The following is a 23,105-nucleotide window of genomic DNA, read 5'->3' on the forward strand; positions in this document are numbered from 1 at the left end:
AACATTCCGCTAGGCTGTGTTATAATTCAAGTACTTCAAGTACGGCAGTAAAAAATTCAGATTTAAACTTTGGTATATACTTGAGCAAAGATACAAAAAAAGCAAAGAGCATATAAAGAATAGCATTGCAAAGTACAGTTACGTCTCTTCCTGCATTACAAAGTACAGTTACATACGTCTCGTCCTGCATTTATTTCAAAAATGCAGCGCTTTTCAAGAAGACTGCAATTTCAATGGTATACATTTTCTGAAACTTCCATATCGGTATCGTAACGCACCCTGAAATTTCATTTGGGGGAAGTGGGCTGTTATGTTCCACATTGGTAGCTTTTAAGCATCAACACCTGAAAAATACAGTTATATAATATAAAGCAATGTTTTCTGGAAGAGTGTAATCCACTTAGCCCTCCACGTGGGGGTCCCTATGGTCATTTAGCAGCATTTGGAAATGTCTGGATTCGTATTCCATTTTAGATTGGAAGCATACCTTATGCCTTTTCCCTCGTGTTTAAGTTATCTGGTCCCGAGAAGAGGTGTGAGTATTTTTGTCTCCCCAATAGCAGGCAGACAAGTCCTAAACAATACAGTACAGTACATTAAATCATCAGTATTAAAACAAGTGGTTGAGCAGAATACCCACGTCATTTTCTTCAACTGAAGAAGATCAGACAAGATCATTATGCTTAATACTCAATGAAATTGAATTATTATACCACCTGCCTGGACAGTGGGCGCTTTTGATACTTTATGGTGGGAGAGTGCCCTCAGTAGACTCTGTTCCAATCACTGCTCTCTTCAGCTTTATAAACTTGTTAGAAACTACTTTGCCGATCGCACCGTCACCGTCATCACTAAAAGCACGAAGATTCACAGATCTGTCTCCCGTGGTTGCCCCCAAGGATCAGTTTTGGGTCCCTTGATTTGGTACCTAGTTCTCGATGATTGGCTGCTTAGGATGACTGAATTTCAAAATGTGCAACAACTTGCGTATGCAGGTGACATTATCATTTTAGTGAATGGAAACTCAAGATCTGAATTAGAACTCTATGCCAATAAAGTACTCTTTGAACTATCGTGCTGGTCCTCTAAGAACAAATTAAAATTATCCCCAACCAAATCGAAGATCATGATTTTTAAACACAAATTAGACTATCGCAGACCACCAGTTGTAAAACTTGACAAGAAATCACTTCCACTTGTCCGAAGCACCAAATTTTTAGGAGTCATCATCGACGACCGCTTTTCCTTTGCTGAGCATATTCAACATCTGTCCGTCAAAGTTAAGAGTTTTACCGCAATGCTGCTCCAAATTACCAGACAAGACTGGGGATTAAACACTAAAACCCTACATCTATTTTGTAATGCTGCCATAATCCCAATTACACCCTACGCTGCCAGCCTTTGGTTTAGACGCACTGCACTTAAAACTGTACAAACTAAGTTATCCACTATTCAACGTTGTTTTCTCCTTAGCCTACTTCACGTTTGGCGAACAGTATCAACTCCAGCTTTACAGACTCTTGCAGGCACTATACCACTTGACCTGCATGTTGTGTTTAGAGGGATTTGCTTTTACATCAGAAAAGGCATTTCTACGGAATTTCAGGGAATCACTGTTATCCCTCAGGCTGATCCCAAAACTGAGTGAACCAGATGCCGGAATTTGTTAGTGAACACCTGGCAGAATAGATGGAATTCTACCGAAAAAGGAGCTATCACCAAAAACTTCGTTCCCGACGTAACTGCACTACTCTCATCATCCACCAGAAAATGGTTTTCACCCTCACTGTTTACCTCCTACATACTAATTGGTCATGGTTCGCTTAATGCAAAACTCTACCAATTCAAACTTTCCAGTACAGTCTCCTGTCGATGTCTGCTACCGGAAGACTCTCCTCACGTACTTTTTGAATGCTCCATTTACGACGATCTAAGATCGGCTCTTAAGGCAACAATACCAAACTTGTGTCCCGGAGGTGAGAAGATACTCATTTCTGTCAACAGTTTCCAGGCCCTTCAAACCTTCTGCAATGCTGCTTTTAATCGCAGGAAGGCTTTAAACCTCAATGTTAATTCAAGAAATTAAACTGAAAACACATCATAAATCATAATACAACTGTGCGCTGCCTCGTCGTCCTGATGACGTCATATACAAAATTGTTGTGGTTTTCAAGAACACGCAAAGATTTTAACAGATGCTGCACATTTCTGACTCATTCTTTATAAAGACTCTCTTCAACTAAATCCTTCCTCTGCTCTGCTCTGTTCAGTGATACCGTCACCGACCAGAGACTTCTGACACCACTCCAGATTAACAGAATTCAGAATTATATCTAGAACTTGTTCCTGCCGATATGATTGAATGACATTACTACTTCTGTTTGACAATACACCTTTTCTCTTTGTGGACCACTTTGGGCAGCACCACATAAAGACATGGGCAAGAAATGGATAAAGATTTTATTTTATTTTTATTTATATATTTTTTTATTTATTTTTTTATTATGTATATATATAAAGTTATAGAATTCCCTCAAGCATTTCGCTATTTTTATATTTAGTATATACTGTATATATTTTTTTCTTCTTTTTTTTCTCTCTTTTTTTCTTTTCTTTTTTTATTTATTATTATTATTTTTTTACTTTATGCTGTTTTCATCCTTATTTCTTCGTCTTCTGCTGTCCTGTCTCCTGGGAATGAGAGAGAGAGAGAGAGAGAGTGTGTGTGTGTGTGTGTGTGTGTGTGTGTGTGTGTGTGTGTGTGTGTGTGTGTGTGTGTGTGTGTGTGTGTGTGTGTGTGTGTGTGTGTGTGTGTGTGTGTGCTGCCGGCTTTCTGGCACGGGGGTTCTTATGAATGGCTCCAAACCCTCTTTGGACATCCAGTACGTGACTGTTGAGGTTGGCCATGGTTCTTGCGCAGTTGTGGCCTACCGCCCGTGGTGTAGACGGACACTGGGCAGGCTTTCCAGGTGATCGCCTGCCTGGTGACAAAACGGCCAGAAACAACTAAACAACACAACAACACACACACTGCACGAACATAACGTTACACACATTTCTGGCCTGTTACAGTGCTCTGTAACCATCACAGTGTACAAAGACGGAGTTGGACTTTCGTTCAGGTGCCGTCCTACATAAGATACTATACATACATACAATATGAAACACTTGGCTCTTGGGTGTGGGACCCCAGGAGCGGGGCTGCTGGCACCCACCAGTCTTGCACACTTACTGGTGGGTGCGGGATGGGATCTAGGTGCAATATGCTCCGCCAGAGCTAGTAGACCCAGGCTTAACTCTTCGTGCCAGGGATAAGCACCAGTAGTAATTTCCCAATGGACTATCACCTGGTGGCAGAGTACACATTACACACACACGTGTACACACACTTACACTAACAGGCCATTATGAGAACATGGTATTACATTATATGCTAAATTGGTGGAAATGGATGTATGTTCGGGTGCCACCCTTCGACAGTTAAATAAATAAATACATACATACATACAATATGAACTACCTATCTGCGTCCCCACACCGGGTGGAAACGGCCCGGGTTCGAATCCCGTCGATGATGTAAGGAACTTTAATTTTTTTTTTTTTTTTTCATTTTTCATTCCGTGGCTGAGATAGTCGGTCTCAGGCATATATAGCAAGGTTTTTTCCCCCAGAAACTGGGATTTTAAATTTTGTGAGACCAAATTGAACTTTTGTCCAAATTACACAGAATTTATATTTTTGCATGCTAACTTAAAACGATTCAAAATTAGAATCTTTCCAGTAAGTTAGTAACAATTAAAAAATCAAATGCTGAAAACCAATAGCGGAAAAACCTGAATTTAAAGAGTAAACAAATTCCATACTTCTGCGAGAATAAATGAAATGGCTATTGCTTGAAAAGTCTTTTAAGATATCTCTGCCATCACAGAAGGGAATAAATGTGATGACAGAAATTAAACACTAATGCATAATCATCCTGATGCAGTTCTCGAAACTATGTGAAACTTATAATGTTGAAATGACTGTATCACGTCCAACAGAGAACGCTGTTGGATGTGATACAGCAAATGCTGCAGCTTCGATAGAAAAGATGAACTGTTTGACAATAGCATGACTATTAATAAACCCTATTAATAAACGTCATTATATAAACCTGATCAACATATAGAGCACATTGTATACCACCAATAGCGTTTTCTTAATTTTGTTATGTCCACATTTCTTCGATAAGAACAAAGAACTCATTTCGATTTTTTTTTCATAATGGCTATTGACATTGCAATCTTTAATAGTCCTATACTCAAATTTTTTGACAGTCGTATGATACGGTAAATACATTGCCTCTTTTTTCTCGTAAAACGGTATAGCCAATAAAGTTCATGTAAAAAGTCTTAAATAGAAGGCAATGAGTTCTCAAATTCGTTCCGGAATTATTAGTTGATAAATCAGAAAATGTTCCATTCTCTCCAATCAATGTGCATTTTGGTCTCAACATTAAAACCAAACACGAGGCAGTGAAAGTTTATATAATGTTTCTTACGAGTAAATGACATACTTTGTTGGCAATAAGTCGATTTTGATTTCTAATCGCTTTCCCTGTGCCTTCTCAAGGAGCAAACAGGCAAATCGACCAGAGAACACACGCAATTTACAGACAAAATACATTTTTGGGTATATATTTGAAATAATGGGTGGCCCTAATATAATAATTTGATTTGATTTGTGCCTTCACAAGGAACTTTAATGGTCTTTTTTCACTCCATGGCTGAATTAGTCGGTCTCAGGCATAGATGGCAAAGATTTTCCCCTCAAAACGTTTTCGTCCAGCAAACCAGGCAAATCGACTAGAGAACAAACTTAATTTACAGACATAATACACTGAGTGGACAGAAATCGTGGTATACCTACCTAATAACGGATAGGCCCACTTTTCGCCCGAATAAGGGCAGTCGCACGACGAGGCATTGAGTCCACTATTTCACGAAAGCGTTCCACAAGTATTTCCATCCATGCTTGCTGCACCGCTATCCATAATTAATTCCGTCGCATTCCTGGAGGGAGAATCCAAAGCTCGAAAGCACCTTTCCACAGCATCCCAAAGATGCTCCACGTAAACCACAGGGTTTATGTCTGGTGAATGGGGATGCCATTCCATGGTGGTAAAATCTGCAGAATGCTCTTCGAACCATGTTCTAGTCATCACGGCTCTGTGGGGAGGCGTATTGTCCTGCTGGAAGAGTCTATTGCCCTGTGGGTGCACGACGACTATGAAGAGATGCAGATGGTCTGCAAGGATGGACACATAACCTGTACCCTTCAGAGTAACATCTAGACGTACCTCTGAACCGTGCACGTTACGTTGAACGTCCAGTTGAACATGTCCAGACCATTATCGACCGTCCACCTGTCTGAACAGTTCCTTGTTGACATGACGAGTGCATAGCTTCGTGCGGTTTCCTCCAGATATGCACCTCCCGTCCGCTCGAAATAACTGGAAACGGGACTCATCGGACCAGGAGACCCGCCAACAATCATCCAAGATCCAGTGCCAATGTTCTTTCGCCAATTGAGGCGTATAGTCCTGTGTCGTGGTGTTAGCAATGGGACTCTGGTGGGTCGGCGGCTCCCATAATCTATTGCGGCTAATGATCGCCTGATGGTCTAGGTGGAGATGTTTCTGGCATCTCCCTCGTTGAAGTCGGCGGTGATTTGTAGTACTGTCACTCTCCGGTGGGCTGAAACAATGCGAGACAGGTTTTGACGGCCATGTTCATCCACCGCCTTTCTCCGCCCATAGAACTGAAATCTCTACTTCTTTTCTATCACACAACCTCATTTTACAGTTTATCTGTTAAATAAATGCGAACTAGGTGGAGATGGGCAAATGTCTAGGGGACCACCCCGACACAGCACTTTTGGTACTGTCGAACGGGGCTGGTGCAATTTCTGTACCACCTCCGAGATAGAGTGACCAATGAGTCGGGCACCCATTATCATTCCTATTTCAAAGTCAGTTAACTCACGACATTTATGCATACTGACATCGAATTACCGTCTACGTGAATGCAGTGTACCTATATACCTGCCAAGCGGTGAGTTCATACACTAACAAGAGGGATGACAGCGTTGCCCAGGAACTAGGTATTCCATGAATTCTGTCTTTTCAGTGTATATACAGGATTGTTAAAATTAAAGTATCCCTATGTAGAAGACTCTGGAGCGAGTTCTAAGGCTAGTACTGAGGAGAAATTTGGACAACAGGAACAATAAAGAATGAGCTCGCCATTTATTGTAAAATAAATTAGTTACAAAATGTGTCACTACTATATGGTGCTGTGGCAATACAAATCACTTGAACAGCACTACAATTGTTCACTGTCCTCCATTTTGGTCAACAACCGTTTCCATTTGAAGAACATCATTTTCTACAGCAGAACATAACATGGCAACTGGAAAACAAGCATGCGTATTTGGTCAGAGCGTTGTAGCTGCGTTCCTTCTCTAGTAAGTGGTGCTCCTGGTTGAGTGGCACAAATTGTATTTCTGTGATCAAGCGACAGCGTAGATCCTCATATAATTCGCAGTGATGCATCAGATGCTCCCATGTTTCTGTCTGATCACACAGTGGCAGAGAGGTGTATTACTGAGGCTAAAGTAGGTCAATTTTTGGTGGATGGTGCCGCAGCCAGTGAGCAGATAGGTGAGTAGTAATCCTGGTGATAGCCAGTGTGGGTATTTTTGGTAGATGCCTGAACCTATGGTAGGAATTTCCGGGTTATTGAGCCCTTTGGAGAGTTCTCCCAGCCTGTTTGCCAGATTTGTTGTAGGCGTGTAGTTAGCCTATTTTGCTTTGTTTTGATATCGTATGTCAGGTCTATTGTAAAATTTTGGTAGGTGGCAGTTTTGCCCTTGGAGAGGTGGCGAAGGAGACCGCAGCAGACTATTTCCAGGTACAAGGGAAGGACACCCATGAGTGCTTGAAGTGCATGATGTTTAAGTACCTGGGGGTGATTGTGCAGGCAGATATGAAGTTTTCTGAGCAGTTCAGGCGGTCTGCAAGAGTAGCTCATGGTGTCTTGTCAATGATACACTGTACAGGAATTTTTTCTAGCAGGGATAAGGAGGTGATTATCCCCTTGTATAAGGCGATGGTCAGACCACACCTTGAGTACTGTATTACAGGTCTGGAGGCCTCATTTTAAGAAGGATATAGAGCTTAAAATGCATGATGTTTAAGTACCTGGGGGTGATTGTGCAGGCAGATATGAAGTTTTCTGAGCAGTTCAGGCGGCCTGCAAGAGTAGCTCACGACTACAGAGAAGGGAAACAAAATTAGTGAATGGAACAAAGGTTTACTCTTACGAAGAAAGGCTTGAAAGACAGTTGTAGGATAGATGTGCGGAAATTTACCATTAGGCAGCGGGTAGTTGATTGGTGGAACAGACTTCCATCTTTTGTTGTGAAAGTTCATAGCCTAAATAAATTTAAGACTGAGCTGTACAGGTATTTGGAACGAACGGAGGGGTGAAATCGTAGCGGTGTTTTTTTTTTTTTTTTGGCTGATGCTACATAAGCTTGCTTTCTTGCATCGTATACCTCTGTTAATACTAATGCTAATGCTATGTGTGTGTGTGTGTGTGTGTGTGTGTGTGTGTGTGTGTGTGTGTGTGTGTGTGTGTGTGTGTGTGTGTGTGTGTGTGTTGGGTTGCTTGAGCGCAGCCCGGAGTTTCCCCCATTAGCCGCTTCATTTCTTCTTGTAATATGGCATTTCTCTTCTAGCCTTTGTTCTGTTGTGTGTAGTGGCCGGATCGGCAACCTAACAGGTGGGAGGGGGCAGAAACACCGAGTCCCCGCCTCCTCCCCTCAACCCTACCACGAGAAGGCGTGTCGGGGATTCTACTATCGTCATGCTGAGCACTCCTAAAGAACTTTAGGAGTGCTCTAGGTAGAGGTAGGAGAAGGAGAAGGATAGAAAGGGGGCAGGTCTAAGGGAAGATCGGCCCTAGTTAGAAGAAACGAGTGTTAAGCAAGTAGAAAGTTTCCCCAACTCAGGATGGTGGGAGAGTAGAGGAAAAGGTGAGATTTGTTGTTGTCGTCATTTAATTATTGTCCATAGGCATGCCGCGTTTTATTGTCATTTATTCTGAACACTCCTAGAGAACTTTAGGAGAGCTCAAGGTAGAGGAAGGAGGGGGATAGAAAGGGCGTAGGTCTAAGGGAAGATCTGCCCTAGATAGAAGAAATAAGTGTTAAGCAAGTAGAAAGATTCCCCCACTCAGTATAGTGGGGGAGCAGGGGAAAGGTGAGTTTTGATGTTGTCCTCGATTAATTATTGTGCATGAGTTGGCGATTGTGAGGTTCAGTTCGGGCGTCCTCTCTTCTAATAGCCTCTCTTCTTTTGAAGGCCTTGGTGGCAAATGTGTTAAAGGCCTTGAAGTTACTTTCTGTTGCAATCAGGTTTTCTTTATTCATTGGCAGTATGGCATCCACCAAGAAGGAGAGCTCCTGTCTGAGGTCTTGATAGTAATAACATTCATTGAGGATGTGGTCAGCTGTTTCTATTTCACTGCAATGGCAGTGCGGTGCTTGAGTCAGTCCTAGTTGATGCAGTTTGGCATTTATGCTACCATGTCCCGTCATAAGGAATGTTGCATGTAGGCCTGGTGCCATCCATAGCTTTTCTTTCTTGGTCTCTCTAATGCTAAGTAGGTGGTAGATGTCAGAGTGCCTGGCACAGGGATGACTGGACCCAGAGTATCCTAGCAGAACATCGCCCAAAGCATGACACCGCCGCCACCGGCTTGTTTTCCTCCAATGGTGCATCCAGGCGCCATCACTTCCCCAGGTAAACAGATGGACACGTACTTGGCCGTCCACATGGTGCAACAGGAAACGTGATTCATCGGACCAGACGACCTTCTTCCAATCACTCAAGGTCCAGTTTCGATGTTCTCGTGCCCATTGTAGGCGCTGTCACCAGTGAACTGTGTTTAGCATGGCCACTCGAAGCAGCCAGCGGGTATGGAGCCCCATTTTCAGTAGGGTCCGATGTACTCTGTGTTGTGACACATTACTCCTGTCACCAGCATTCCAATTACCGGCGAGTTGCGCCACAGTTGCCCTTCTGTTGCCACGTACCATCCGGGAGAGCCTTCGCCCACCTCGAGCATCGATGAGCCGTGGTCGTCCAACACCTCGCCGGCGGTTCCTGCGTTTCCCTCCTCGCACCACTTTCGGTAGGTATTAACCGCCGCTGAACCTGAGCATCCCACCAGCCGTGCCGTTTTGGATATGCTCTGACCCAGTCGTCTGGCCATTGCAATTTGGCCTTTGTCAAACTCGCTTAAGTCTGCTGCCTTTCCCATCTGAAGAACAAGAGTAACACTGATTAACGGAGCTCAGTATCAGGTGTTTTTTATACCGTGTCCCGACCCGCGCACGCGCTGTAGTTTACAGTTGCTGCGATTTGCATAACGACTCGCTGGTCATAATGATTTGGCTCATTGGTGTAATTCATGAATAATAAGCCAGTCTTACACTGGGTGGCAAAGGGGAGGGTTCGAATACCCTCAATGATGACAGAATTATTATGTGTGTTTTTTCACTCAGTGGTTGAGTTAGTTGGTCTTGGGCGAGGATAGCAAGGTTCAACTACCAACCCCAGAAAACTTTGGTTTCTCGTTCAGAAAAAACAAGCAAACAGACCATGGAACATGTGCAATTTACAGTCATAATACGCACGAGTAGATGAGGTAATTATAAAGTGGTCATAATATGATTTTTTAAAAATTGTTCTCAGGGTCAGCCAACGAGTAATACAATAATGAAACTCTTAGTCTTATTTGTGGTAGCCTTGCATTCTAGTTATTTTTTAGGAGTTGGTCCTCTCAAAAGTTCGCACCTTTCCTGAATCACCTGGTTTCATTATTCTGGCTGAAATCCAATATTTCATTGCAATAATGAGCATTATCCACTAGTGTCATTTAAAAAATCAGTTAGTCACATTGCTTCATCATTGCAGCTGCAGAAGGATGTGTGAATCAGCAGGACTATAAAAAAAATGCCCGAAAAGCCAAGAGAGAGATGTTCACAAATAAAACGAAATATGAAGTTAAAATATAATTAAATGGAAAGTGTAATACGTTCCGAGAGAGAAAAATGTGTTAAAAGAAAATTATACAGTTATAGAAATACTGTTGCATATAAAATAAGATAACTGTTAATTTAATGAGTGAGATGTATTTATAAGTATTTGTTAAAAAAAAAAAAAAAAACTACACGTCTCTGCGAGATTTCGTATACTAGTAAGCGTCTGCATTTTAAATTTCAAAAATCACAGAGAGAAAATTTCAGTTTTAAGAATTTTTTCAGGACTGGAAAAATGTGATGTGGTCGAGACTGACTCAGACTTCATGGGCGACTTTGTCTTCGGGGAGTGGGGAACCGACGATTGGCTGGTAAAATTTATTTTTAAATTAAAACTACATATCTCTTTTTTGAGAGGTCGAGACGTCTTGTGCACACAGCATAAATACGTTGGGTCTCCACTAGTTTGAAATAAAAGGGGTAGTTAAGAATTCTAAGAAATGTTCACATCCTAATTTATTTCGATGTTAAGGATATTTCTACGGATCACTTCAGTACCGCATGCCTTCTCGAAGGAATTTATTCCGTTGTACTGAACATCAAAACAAGATACGTAGAGAAAAAATATTATTAATATGAATATAAAAAGCTTAAAATATTTTAATTTGTAAGCAGTGGCATACCCAGGGTACGGTCAGCAGTATTTGTATCCCCTGACGCCGAAATCTAGTGTTGTGGAACTTTTTAGCTTTAGGAAAGGCATCAACTGCCATTAGGCAATTGGCGTCTTTTTCTTTTTAATGTATCTGCTGAAAAAAATCCTGACTATGCCACTGTTTGTCAGCCTAGTATAATAGAAGACTGCCTGTAACGCTATGTAACGGCAGTAAACAAAAGAATCCTGGACTCGATCCAAAGAACAATACTCCTAGCAAGGACCCGAGCATGTAACACTGCAGTACGCAGGCACTGCAGGTCCTGGCAGGGGCCCTCCTTCTGGACCTGGAGATTGTAAGATGCGGCCTGCTCTATGACATTCGTAGATTTCACCAGGGTACCCGCAAACGGCAAGACAACAGAAAAGAATCGACTGGCGATTCATCTGAAACAGGAATGGCAAAACCGTTGGACAACCTCAACCAAAGGAGAGATAACGCGAAAGTTCCTACCCAATGTCGACAAATTCTATCCAAAATCACCACCCTGGTTCCAACCAGGACTATACTCAACATATTTTCTAACGGACCACGGACCCTTCAACGACAAACTTGTAGCACTCGGACTGCTTGAGGACCCACAATGCTCATGTGGGGAAAGAGAGACATGGCATCACCTGATGCACCAATGCCCAAATTACGAGGACCTGCGCGGGAACTTCATCACACAGCTTGCTTATATACCTCAGGACCGGGCAAACCACCTCCTGGACTCCTGTGACGAGTAGAAGATCTTCACAAAGTATTTGCAAGACCTCTTTAAGAGAAGAAGAGCCGCAGCAGTAACAAGAAATAGACAACAATGAAAAGACAACCCAATGCTGTATCCCAAGGAACTGGACCTATAGTAATAGTGGACATGACGCCTCCTGAATGTGACCGACAACACGGATGAGACCAAGCACAAGAACGAGACCATCGCCTGAAGTATGACATTAGACCTGACGGGACAACCACAAGATTCAGACCAACTACCAACATAGGACAATGAACCTTGGTGACAACGCGCCAATGTGCGATCCGAACCGGGCCCTAGCCTGGCTCACTTTAATTCACAATTCCCAGCAGGGAGGGACAACTATCTGTCTCCCCCCTATCTGCTGCTCCTTTTTTCTCCTGGTGAGGCATGGGCATGCCTCACTGATCACCTAGGGGCATATTCTCTGTCGTCCCCATACTTCTGTCTTTCCCCCTAGCCTTCAGTGTCTCCACCCCTTACTCTATCTATATACCAGCGTACGTCCCACACGTCTAAATCTGATCACTCGAAACTGAACCACGATTGACGATATTTGGCTTTTCAATTCTAGCGTTCCCCCCCCCCTTTTTTAATAGGCTCTAGCCACAGAAATCTCAGGAAACTAGGTGGCAGGGCCTGCCAGAGTAAAATATAGAGCTACTGGATACCTGGTCTGCCTCCACGAAGCCAAGTGTGGGCAACCTTGGGTCCCATCAGGGGGCCCAGCAGCTAAATGGCCAGAAGAACAACGGTATACAATATTACACATATATATAATCCATACACTTTTAAATATCTGGCCTTTACAGTGAACTGTTACACCCACAATGAAAACAACGCGAAGATGGGGAAAACCCCTGGTGCCGTTTGACACTAAATACACTTTACACTACCCTTGATGAGACTCAATGATTTGAATTACCCTGGACGGAACTTTGTCCCACGAGCGACCCGTAGACTGCGTACTGGGAAAATGTTACTCTTCTATCCACGACCACACAACAACCTACCCTGGACAAGAACACGACAGTAAGTGATCTTCAGCACCGAGCAACCGCAAACTTGACAACAGACTGCTAGCCGCAACCTCAATGGACTGAACTGCAAGGACGAGAATTGTCTCAGGAGTGACCCACAACCCTAACTGTCAAGAAACATTGCAAATGACCAACCTGTAAATAGAACTACCATGGACTTAACCTCAATGCAGCTCTGCTGCCAATGCCATAGGCAATCCTATACCTGTGCTCTCTTGCATGGTACTGTACACTTCCCTCGGGGGGAAAGACGATGATTTCACTCTCTCCTCTCCCCCTTTTCCTCCTGGTGGGACGTGGGCCTACCCCACTGACCACAGGGGTCACCTCCTCTATCGACCCTTACTTCCTGTTTCCTCCCCCTCAGCCTTCAGTCTACCCCCTACTCGGTTCACTTTCACAGTGTAAGCCCCACACAGCCTAAATTTAAAACTTTCAAATTCCATTGTAAAAGTATTCCTCTCTGCCTCTAACCCTTTCAGCGTTCAAACCTATCGCGTTTTTTTTTTAGGTCCTAGCCACCGAAATCTCAGGAAACTAGGTGGCTGGACCTGCCAGAGTACTTACTTAAAATACAGGTGTACCTGGTCTGCCTCCACGGGCGAAGTGTGGGCCTCAATAGGGGTCCAGCGGGTAAATGGCCAGATGAACAACGGTACATGACACTACACTTAACAATATCCATACACATTTAAATTTCTGGCCTTTATAGTGTACTGTACCACACGACAATGTATACTACGCGGAGATGGGGTAAACCCCTAGTGCAGTCAGACCCTAAATACACTTTACACTTTAAAAACGCTATAATTCATTTTTTAGCATAAACACTGACTCAGTTTGTCTTATGGTAGCTACAGCTAACATGTTTGTTTGCAGTCCTTTTATGCAACCCTTTTTACGCCACTGCCTAGAGACAGAGAGCTATTCAGATCAGCAGTGAACGTGGGATGCCGCCTAGTTTTCAATATCAGTTATCAAACGTGAATGCAACCATTATCCGGCTAATGACCAGGATACTTTCAGTGTACATTTTTAGGTTCACTAAAAATCTATTGGCAGTCTTCGCAACACTCATCACTCAGCAACATTCCAACCATCTTATTCATATGCTGTAGGATAATGCCGTCATCACCAACAACGTATAAAGGCTAATTATGACTTGTATGACTTGACATTCTAGTTCAATATGAAGTCTGTGATATACTTGTATGTTCCGATCACTCTACAATAGGGCCGGCTTTAGGATAAGGGCTCATAGGCACTGGCCTAGGGACGTCAAGGTTTAGAGAGCGCTAAAGCTAAACCCCTCTTCTTACATATGTGTCCTTCGAAAGATACTATCTTTATATAGACTAGTGGATTTTCGGCAGCTTCTGTTCGAGCAGCGCCATTTTCCATCTATCCCATGCCTTATTTTACCTGTTTATTTTTTCATAAGGTTATTGCAGTAGGGCCTTTCGTTTCTAACTAAATGAAAAAAGACAACAACTTGGTAAGCTTTCTCATCCGTTCGAGTAGATTCTAAGATTTGTAAAAAGCATTAACCCTAAAATCTAAAATTATTTAAATATTTATAAATTTTAATAAGTTTCTTTTTCGTTTGAATTAAAACATTTTGTGAAGGGTTTTATTTTAAATTTAGTGTTATATCGCGTATAATTTACTTTATATTTTATTTATAATTTATTTTATTTATATTTATAATTTATTTTTCCTTCAAAAAGTAAAAGAAAAATATAAAATTACAATTAAAATACATTTTTTATCAATCAATCAATCATAGTATTTATTTGTTTTATGTATATGTATGTATATATGTATTTATATATGTTATATGTATTTGTCCTATATAAAGTATAATATTATTTATAACAGTTATTTTAAAAATAGCGAGGAAGATTACGTTTACTTTTATATTTTTCTTTAGATTTCGATAGTTTTAAAATTTCTTCTCCTTCCGAAGATTTTAAAAAGTTTTTAAATTCTCAACAGGACATATTATAGTTTTCTTTTACCATAAATTCGGCTTCTAAATTTTCTAATAAAAGACGGTCTTTTTCATTTCAGCTTAATGAAAACTGCCAAGCAGTTTTCATTAAGCTGAAAGAAAAAAAAGTCTTAAAAACCGCTTAACCGTCTTTAAAAAAACCGCTTAATGAAAACTGCCAAGCAGTTTTCATTAAGTTGAAAACTCTTTCTGATGAAGAATTTGAATATGGAGCTTTCAATTTGAGACAAATTATTTGCCTCCGAAAATTTTGAGAAAAATTGCACCCACTTTTTATAAACACGCATTTTCTTTTCTTCATTACTCAGTGACGAACATAATGCATTTAGACTTTTTTTGATGTCGAATATTTCTAATAATTCTTGAATTGCATTAAATGTTGGTGGATTAGATAATCAACCCCGGGGATTCACATCTGGGGTGAGTATGGACTTGGCAAACCCAGGGTCCTGAGCTGAATATCATCATTCTTCACTTTCTTGGTGATTCTTTTCTACTCTCTCTCTCTCTCTCTCTCTCTCTCTCTCTCTCTCTCTCTCTCTCTCTCTCTCCCTCTCTCTCTCTGGGGGTAACTCGAGAAGTTTTTTTTTTTTTTTTTTGGCTGGTAAGCCGCAGGCTTCCTTGTACCATATGACTAATAATAATAATAATGTTAAATGTTGTAATTTTTTAAATTTATTGTCATTAAAATCCGCACTTTTCTAGATACGTAATAGCTTTTTGATGAAAATTTGAATCGCTTAATTTCTTGATTTCAAAATTACTTCACTTTAATTATTCAAAAAAAGGAGAATTCATTTGAGAATGATTACTAAAATAATCTATGGCATAGTTAAATGAATACGTTATACATGTAATTTGAAACAACAAAGACAAAAAAAGATTTCTCAATTCTCATTTTTCTCTTGTTAGAATTAATTTTTAACACATCCGTCAGATTCCAATAAGAATTAATTGAAAATACGTAAAAATCAATAGACTAACAGCATTTTCCTCTTTTACAGGGACAAATGATGGTATTATCGGAAAGCGGGACTTGAAGTTCTAAATCGGAAAAATCCCAGCCATATCGGGACAGTTGGCCACCCTATGTGAGCCATAGATTTTTAGAAACAAGGGAATCACTGAAAAATTCTGTCAGCATTGGCAATGTTTCATTGGACGTAACAAATGACTACGCTACCTGTTTCACTAAAACAGTTTATTAATCGTGAAATCGTTAATTTATTTGGTACTGATGATTCAGAATATTTATCTCGAAATTCGGCTTTGACATTGACATACAGAGCTCGGGATGAACCAGATCGCACCGGTTCATCATACGCATCGGCAATGTCATATACATACCCTATTAAAATGAGACATTTTTATGAGAAACTAGCATTCTGGTTTTAATAAAAAAATAATAATAAAATTAAAAAATGGCATTTTGATGCCATTTTTTCACATATCATATATTACTTGGTAATATGTGATATATGTGTTTCACATATTAAATTTTACCCATATTTATTTTTCCCATTTTCCCATAGTACAGTACTGTACATTGAAGTATTATTATCTTTCTTTGTACCAATTATAATAATAAGTAGGGGGGCTTCGCCCCCTTCTCGCTGCGCTCGCTTCTTTTGATAAAATAAAATACTTATAGAAGCTTTCGACACTGTGTGTGTCTCTTCCTCAGCTATGAATACAAAATACGTTACGATATCCATACAATATCCGTGAAAAGCATCATTTCACCTTTATCTCATCTTTCACAACGAGTTACCAAGTATTGCACTACCCCGAATAAGTAAGGCTTCACTAATAGAGAAGACTATTTTTATTTATTCTCCATGGGCGCCACCACCCAGAGAGACCGCTTCAAAGCTAGTTCGCTTTTCATCGGTGGGTGCCTTTCGCACTACGATCGTAGTTTTTCTTTAAGAGTTGTCTATGGTATATCTACACCTATATTATATAGCTATAGAATCTTAAAATATTATGCCTTGTTGCATTTAGTTTATTTAAATAAATACGTTACATATAGAAATCAAGAATGGTACCTCGTGGTCATGTTAGATAAACATAGCGCGTGACCACGCTTAAAGAGAAGCTTGTTTTACCACAATAAAACAAGCTTCTGTTACATATTTTTGTATTTGTTATGTATTACACGTAACCCGCATCCCTCTTCTCTCATTGTATGAATAAATGTCATTAGGAGGGAAATTATTTTAATGTATAGAAAGATAATAATAAAAAATGCTTGTGCTGTCATGTGTGTCAATGAACTCACCTATAGAAACAACTGAAGTAATGCTATTATTAAAGCTAAAAATTTAGGATGAAAACTTACTCAACTAGATAATAAAATGTCTTTCATATAACTCAATGTGTTCTCAAAGAATGCAGAGTTATTTGTTATTGTACACATTTGTTAGAATTATATTAAATATTAAAGAGTATTGAAATAATTAAAAATTAAATAATGTAATATCGCCATCTGCTGGCCATTTTCAGGTTGTCATGGGGATAATAAAGATTGATTGAGAGAGAAGTTTAAGTTGGCTATATGATTCTATTGCAATTGTTATGAGGTTAAATAAATGTATTAAATGCCTTGAAATTAAGTGTGGAAACGTCAAAAAATGTAGCTGCATTAGAAAATTGATACTAGATATGAAGTAAATAATTGATTGCAACAGGTTAAATATAAAGCTTTCATATTTATATAAGTAAGTTGAGATTTGTTTGCTGGCTATGTATTTCTAAAGTAACGTTGCATTGAAAAATGGATCGTCTGCTACAAAGTTGACCTGATTCTCCATAGAAAGGCGATACTGTAAAAAAGTTGTGAATGTAATTCCTGTATGTTTAAAGTTAAAAAATATAAATATCTATTGCACATCCACAAATACATATAGTGACCACCGCTGGATTTATGTATTATTGAATAGAATTGAGCAGCATAATATCAGGTACCGTAATCTTTCAGTTTTGTAAATGGTACTCAACAGCTAAGAAAAAAAACTATAATATGAGAAATTAAAGCCAAGAAACCATTGTAAAATTTAAAACCACAGTAAACTATGGACTCATTTTCCTTTTAAATGGCATTAATGTTAATGTTTGGTGGGTGACAGACTTACTAATATAGTGGGAGACAAACTTGCTAATATAACATATTAACGAAGTGTCTAGTTTAAGTATATGTGACAGTTTAAAGGCGATTTTATTTTATTTTACTTTTTGTATTTTATAAAGAAACAAATATATTTCGTTTATGTTTAGATAACACGGTATTGGTCTTCCATTTATTGACGTATAATTTAAATTCAGCAGGGAATATCATTTTTAGTTGTCCGTGATAAATGGGCTCGACATTCAAAAGGTAAAAATGAGGTATGCTCGTGTCAGACGGCACCTGGGATTTCTCCCGTGTAACGTACAGTCAATGTTTGTAGCTGAGTATAACGGAAAATCAGGAGAGCTCAAAAGGGGGCCAGGGCATTCATTGCCTTGCGCCAACTTGAAATATTATTATTATTATTATTTTTTTTATGAAAACCCCAAACACGAGAGGTTTTAGAACCTATAGAACTTAGTACCGTGCATGGGTTAGAGGTTGAGAAGTCGAAAGAAGATTGTTGACATTAGACTTTAACTTCTGGAGACTGTAATTTTCAGGAATTACGTATGAAGGTAGGCTGTAGAAACCAGTTCAGAAGAACAGTCTCATGCAAGTAACTACAGAAAAGGCATGCAACAGACACAACGTCTATGAGACAGTGAGTGGAGAGACTGTTACAGATGAGACATTAATTAACCAAACTGCCCTCTTCTGAATGGAATCTAGAAGCCTGCGAGAGTTTTTGGGGACACCGCCCTAGATGTGGGAACAATATACCGTGGTAGGCCAGATTTGCGATTTCTATAGAGTAAGCAACTGTTTCGATGAAAAGTAACGCCGAGAGCAAAAGAGAAAACCCAGTTTTTTACATGCAGAGGAAGCAATGTTTGTAATGTGCTTTATGCTAAGAGAGATTAGAAGTCGGGGTAATCCCCAAAATCTTGCCTAGAAATCAGAATGTCATCGAAGATAAGCATAGGAGCAAAAGAATCCTTTTTGCAAGATATAAGACAGGACTGAGTTTTAGACGCATTTAAATCAACTAAGTTCTCTTTGCCGCACTGGAGAATTACATGGAGATCGGCATTTAAGGAATTGCTAATGGATATTCGAGAAGTTGAAGCTGATTGAGCAGGACAAGGTTTCTCAAAATGGAAAGTGGAATGCAATGTGCTATCATCGGCAAAACTATGGATAGGATTTCCGGTCAATGGAAGAAGGTTATTAACAGTGGCGGCTCGTGGCTGTGATGTATGGGGGTGCTGCTTTTAAAGTTACATTACATTGATTTGGTTATAAGACATGTAGACATACACTGCGCTGCCACTTTATTAGGTACACCTATCTAGTAGCGTGTTGAGCCTCCTTTAGCCTTCAAAACAGCCTGAATTCGTCTAGCATGATTGAACAGGATGCTGAAAACGTTGTACAGGGATGGAGTACCATGCAGATATCAGTGAGTCACGCAGTTCCTTGAGATTCGACGGAGGTGTAGGCCTGCAGCGAACATTCCTTTCCAGCTCATCCCAAAGATGTTCAATAGGATTTGAATCCGGGGAACTAAGCGGGCCACTGCAGCAAAGAAAAGTCATTCCAGAACTACTTTTCAGAGCGCTCTATAGTAGTTGTTGTTGTTGTTTGGTTTTTAGGAGCATTAGCAACTAAGGCCATATTGCTCCAGGATATGCGGTGGTCAGTCCCTGACCTTTCCGCATCCTCCGTATTTGGTGGTGACGGGCTCGAACCCCGGTCTAATCAAGAAGCGTGTGCTACGCACTGCTGCTCCTTCCCACCTGGCTACGGAGGCGCCAATCTATAATAGTAAAATCAAAATTTCTTCAGATCACAAGGCTTGTCTACCGGGGTTGTCCTCAGGGCTCCGTCCTGGGGCCCCTGGTCTGGAACATGGTTCTCCAAAATTGGCTTGGTAACTCCTTTGACAACACAAAAATTGTAGCATTTTGGGACGATCTCACCATCATCGTGTCTGGAAACTCACGCTCTGCTTTGGAAGCTAATGCTCTGCATGTTTTGTCCAATCTCTCCATCTGGACCAGGTTAAACAAGCTCCATATAAATCCAGCTAAATCCAAAATGATGATCTTCAAGAACAAACTTGACCTGCGGAGACCCCCGCAAATCAAGATCTCTGGTGTGCAACTGCCTTTAGTTACGCAAGCAAAGGTCTTAGGGGTTATTATAGACCACAAACTCTGCTTCTTCCCATACCGCCTGGCGCATCCGTAGCCAGGTGGGAAGGAGCAGCAGTGCATAGCACACGCTTCTTGATTAGACCGGGGTTCGAGCCCGTCACACCAAATATGGAAGATGCGGAAAGGGCAGGGAATGACCACCGCATATCCCGGAGCAATATGGCCTTAGTTGCTAATGCTCCTAAAAACCAAACAACAAACAAACAACAACAAACAAACCATACCTCCAACACCTCAGCACCAAAGTTAAAGGTTTTTCTGCCTCCATCCTCAGAGTCTTTCGAAGTGATTGGGATTTGTCTAAGAGAACGTTATCGCTATACTACAAAGCAGTATTCCTACCCATTGTAACTTATGCTGCCGGTGTGTGGTTCCACCGTGCAGTTATTATAAAAATGAGAAACAAACTGAACTCCATTCAAAGAGGAATGATCCTGGCCACCCATCGTATATGCAGGACTGTCTCCACGGCAGCTATTCAGGTAATTGCGGGAACTCTCCCACTTGATTTGTTTACGATCTTCCGTGGGCTCTGCTTCAGAATCAGAAAAAAAAATACCAACCTGTATTCTGGATATTGAGCTTAATCTCACTGCAGATGATAAGTGTGAAAAATCAAAATGTTACAATGAACTGGTCAACATATGGCAAACCAGGTGGAATACGTCGCCACAAGGCACAGTAACCAAAAGATTCCTCCCCGAGGTAAAGTTTGCGATGACCAAAACTGCAAGATCCTGGTTCTCTCTCAGCCTTGAAACGTCCTTCTTGGTGACCGGCCACAGCTCCCTGATGAAAAGCTGTACCAACTGGGGCTTCTCGCTACCAACCTATGCTTTTGTGGAGGCAAGGAAAACTGGTACCACTTTCTTTTTGACTGTGACTTGTACGAGGATTTCAGAGATCAACTTTGGAGAGACATTCTGAACTTCTCCCCAACCAATGTGGATCAACTAATCCAGACTCCAGATAATCTTTCCTCCCTGCAGGCCTTTGCATCTGGCATTTTACCCGGCGAAAGACCATGTATGCCAATGCCAACCAAAACCAGACAAACACACTTGTGAAGGGGAAGGCTAAATTCAAATTTTTATTTATTTTAATTTTTATTATTTTTATTTTTATTTATTTTTTAATTTTATTATTAATATAATTATTATCGTTTTTTTTGCTCAATTTGCCATACTATCAATTTTTATTTTATTTTTATTTCTCATACATAAATATATCACTTTATTATTATAATATATTACAATGTATTACCTTTATTATAATATATTACCTGCACGCACCACTAGCTTTTTTATTATTTTTTATTTTTTATTTATTTTTTTTATTCATTTATTTTTTTATTATTTTTATTTTTATTTTTATTTATTTATTTTTTTTTGCAACCTGCACCACGGGTAGTTTTTTTTTTTTTTCTTTCTCCTCTCTTCCCTCTGGAATGGGCCCCCAGAGGTTCCTGGCCCACCTGCTGACAACACCAGGTGAGTCAGAGTCTCTTTAGAGACGGTACTTGTTTTATTGGGACTGGCCCACCTTCCCGTGGTGTGGACAAGTACCCAGAATCATTTGTCCAGGTGACTGATGTTTCTGGGTAGCCAAGCGGCCAGAACAGAACCACAGGACACACACATATTACACACAAACCGACGTCACACACATCTGGCCCAATTGTAGTGATACTGTTCTTCACAGAGATACGAGGCGGAGTCGAACAAACGTTCTAGGTGCTGCCCTTACATATACACATGTCCACATTTCCATTGACATGTTCCTGGAACCATTCCATAGTGATTTGGGGTTTGTGCAACGGCGCGTTATTCTGCTGGAAGTAATCATCTGACTGACGACAAACTGTCAACATGAAAGGATGCACTTGGTCAGCAACGATGTTTAGGTACGATGTGGCATTCAGACGTGAATCTCAACTTGTGCCAAGAAAACATTCCCCACATCATGACATAATATTCCCTACCACCTTGAACAGTAGTCGTCAGACATGACGGGTCCATGGATTCATGTTGTTTTCTCCAAATTCTTAGCCTTCCATCAACACGATGCACCAGGAACTTCGACTCATCAGACCAAGCAACTGTTTTCCAATTCTCGATAGTCCAGTGCTGGTGTTGCTGTGCCCACAGAAGGCATGCTCTCTTGTTCTTCATTGATAACAAAGGTACGCGATGTGGCCCTCGGCTGTAGTAGCCCATTAGCCACAAAGTGCGACTAGTGGTCCGTTACGATATTTTGTTCTGCGCACCAAGGTTGTATTCTGACGTGATGTGCGACGTTGTGGCCCGTCTGTTTGCTTGCACAATTCTAGCCATCCTTCTCTGACCTCTCTCATGAACAAGTGATTTTCTTCCACAGGAGTGCCATTGAGAGGATGTTTTCTGTTCGTTGCACCATTCTCGATACACCCTTGAAACTGTAATGCGTGAAAATTCTAGGAGCACTGCCGTTTCAGAAATGCTTTGTCCAGCACGTACACTTTGCACCTACTACCATGCCTCGTTCGAAGTCCGTAAGATCACTCCTTTTGCCCATTCTTGCTGCGGTTTGTATGCTTAACTGATACTAGAAAGGTTGTTCTGATGCACTTATATCCACAACTGTGGTCATGTGATTTGCAAGTTGTGGGACAAACCATTTCTGTGCACAACAGGAGTGTACCTAATAAAGTGGCAGCACAGTGTAGATGGTAATAATAATAACAATAAGCAAGTTAAAAATACAACAAAACATTAACTGGACACTTATCATTAACAACATGGGCAATTTTATTTGTTGAAAATAGATTAATAACTTGTTCATTCAAGTTATAGTTCACTGTTCAAATCGGCACTGCTCGCTCCGCAGTTCATTTGACTCGTTTTATCACCTCATTAAAAAAAAAAAAAAAAAAAAAAATGCGTATTGGCAACCTGCAAACTAGGCATTCACTAGGCCAAAATGTGGAACTGTGTAGCGCACAGTTCCATCTACGGTTAAACTTCAAAGTTGAAAACGATTTCGTGTTTTTATTCTCTTATTATTGAAATGATTATTGGAAATAGAGGATGAGTATACTATATGTGGGACCTGTTAATAAAAATATTAATCGCGTTGCATTGTTCATATAACTCCGTTGACTATACAAATATGTATATATTTTGATTTAAAAAGCTGGGGGTTGCTGCAGT

Source organism: Mastigoproctus giganteus, chromosome 3, assembly GCF_048544385.1.
Source record: "Mastigoproctus giganteus isolate SK-2022 chromosome 3, ASM4854438v1, whole genome shotgun sequence".
Taxonomy (NCBI): Eukaryota; Metazoa; Arthropoda; class Arachnida; order Uropygi; family Thelyphonidae; genus Mastigoproctus; species Mastigoproctus giganteus.